The sequence below is a fragment of the Cheilinus undulatus genome, linkage group 23 (genome assembly GCF_018320785.1).
Source record: "Cheilinus undulatus linkage group 23, ASM1832078v1, whole genome shotgun sequence".
NCBI lineage: Eukaryota > Metazoa > Chordata > Actinopteri > Labriformes > Labridae > Cheilinus > Cheilinus undulatus.
In genome coordinates, this window is record NC_054887.1 from 17,190,284 (window position 1) to 17,192,517 (window position 2,234).

Consider the following 2,234-nt stretch of genomic DNA (forward strand, 5'->3'; position numbering starts at 1 on the left):
TCCTTTAAAAAAATTCCTGGGTCCAGATGATGATCTGGATCAGTCCCAAAATCTAATCAGTTCTGCCTTATGCCATTTCTGACAGTTCCTGAAAATTTCATGAAAATCCGTCCATGACTTTTTGAGTTATGTTGCTTACAAACAAACTAACTAACTAACGAACAAACTAACAAACCCACCTGATCACATAACTTCCTTGGCGGAGGTAAAAATTGGTATGGATCACAAAATATTGTATCACAATACTCACTGTACTGCAAAATGTTTAAAATCATTATAAGATCAAATCATGATCCAAGTATTGTGACAATATTGTATCGTTGGGCCACTAGTGATTCCCACCCCCAGTAATTAAAAAGATTTTTTCAATCATTTGACAGCACTGTTTATGATAGTTATGATAGACTTGATAAGTTTTGATATGCTACAAGAAGATACAATAAGTTTCCAGCCTTTTTTGTGTGCAGCCCATTTACTTGTTTCAAGTAAAAGCTGAGGCAACAAGGTTGACCTACACAAAAATCATCATTAAATTGTTGTCAACAATCTTGAATTGTTTCATCAATAAACCCAAAGGAAACCAGTCTACTCACGTTATTCTTACCAAAAGAAATTTGTATAAACTATTTGATACATTTAATACAAGTCTTAGGCCGGCCACACACTACAGGATTTTTAAATCTCACTCTCATTGGGGTTTTGAAGGCTACGACGCGATTTGGACCAGTACAACAATCATGTTGACACACAAGGATTATTCAGACAAATCATTTGCGATGAAGCTCCACTAAGGATACGGCCCCATGATCATCGGGGGAGGAAAATCTTGCCTCAAATCGGGCTTAAAATCCTGTGGTGTGTGGCCTGCCTTAGCATTATTTTATACTACTTCTAGTCCACATCAACATCTATTTTCATTAAAGGGCTGGTTCTTGGCTCCATATTATGAGTAGTTTTTGTCTTTCTCTCTCTACCTGTTGCCTTGCTTGTATTCTGCATAATAAGAACCAAGCCGACCAGTTTGATGTTTCTCGCTGCAGCAGGGGTCTGGTTGGCTTAGTTGAGATTCTATTTACACACTGATACTCAGCATGACATTCCTTTAGTTACAAACTGTGTTGTAACACCATGACCTTAATTCTCATGAAGCTGTTTTTAAAACATGCTAATAGATTCACCTGTTCAAAGGTTGAAAAAAAAACAAAAAAAAAAAAACACAGATTTTCAGTGACTTAACTGTCATACATTTCTTTTGTGTCTTAGTAATTGAGGTTCAGTTCCTTGCTCCTACAATCACATGTCAATAATGTGTCACACTACCGTTAAGCATTTCAAATTGTGTATTTTCAGTGTCTTCCAATCTGTTTGTCCTTATAGTAAAGTCTGCTTCCAACCACAGCCGATGGCATTATCTCAGCTGAGATTCCCTGATGCAGATCCATTTGAAGCTGGAGAAAAAGAGCTGACGAGAGGCGAAAAGTAGCTCTGTTTTTTAAAGGCCAGCCACTTCTGGTGTGTGTGAAATGTCTGCTTGCGCTGTCCTTTTTCTAATTGACCAGCTGTGGCTACGTGTTCTGACTCCTTAAAACCAGCATTGATCTCAAGCTGTTTCAAAGCAGGGCCTTATTGCTTTGCTTGTCGTCTCGGTTCCAGCCGTGCGTGACACCTCTGAAGAGGAGAGGAGGAAACGTTGGGGACTGTGATTGCAGACAGATGGAGGAAAGAAGGAATGCATTGTGAGGAGGGTATAAGCAAGGAGACATGTTTGGTGACTTTGAGTGATGAAAACAGTTTATTATAGATTGCGTAGGTATCATAAAGCTTAAATACTGCTGCAGGTGCCTACTTGATACAGCGCACTGGGATCGATACATCCATAGAGCACAGATTAAATACTAAAGATTCCCAATTACAGATGCAGAGAGCAGAAAAATGTCCTTCAGTTCATAGTTTTTAATAGTTTCCCAGGTTTTATAAGATGTCAAATTAAGTCAAAGGTTGATTACATTAATGTTTTATTAAAGATACATAATTGTAGTCTGGGCATCTGTGAGTCAGAAAAATAACTTCACCTTTGTCTTTGCTTTTGTCAGCCAGCCTGCTTTCCGCTTTGTATAAAAGCAAGTATGTTAAAAACAAACCAAATTGTAGTTGCCGTAGCTGTGGGCTGAGGTCACAGACTGTGAATTTTTCAACCCTGGCTGCATTTTGAATGCAAGCTCAAGCACATTTTC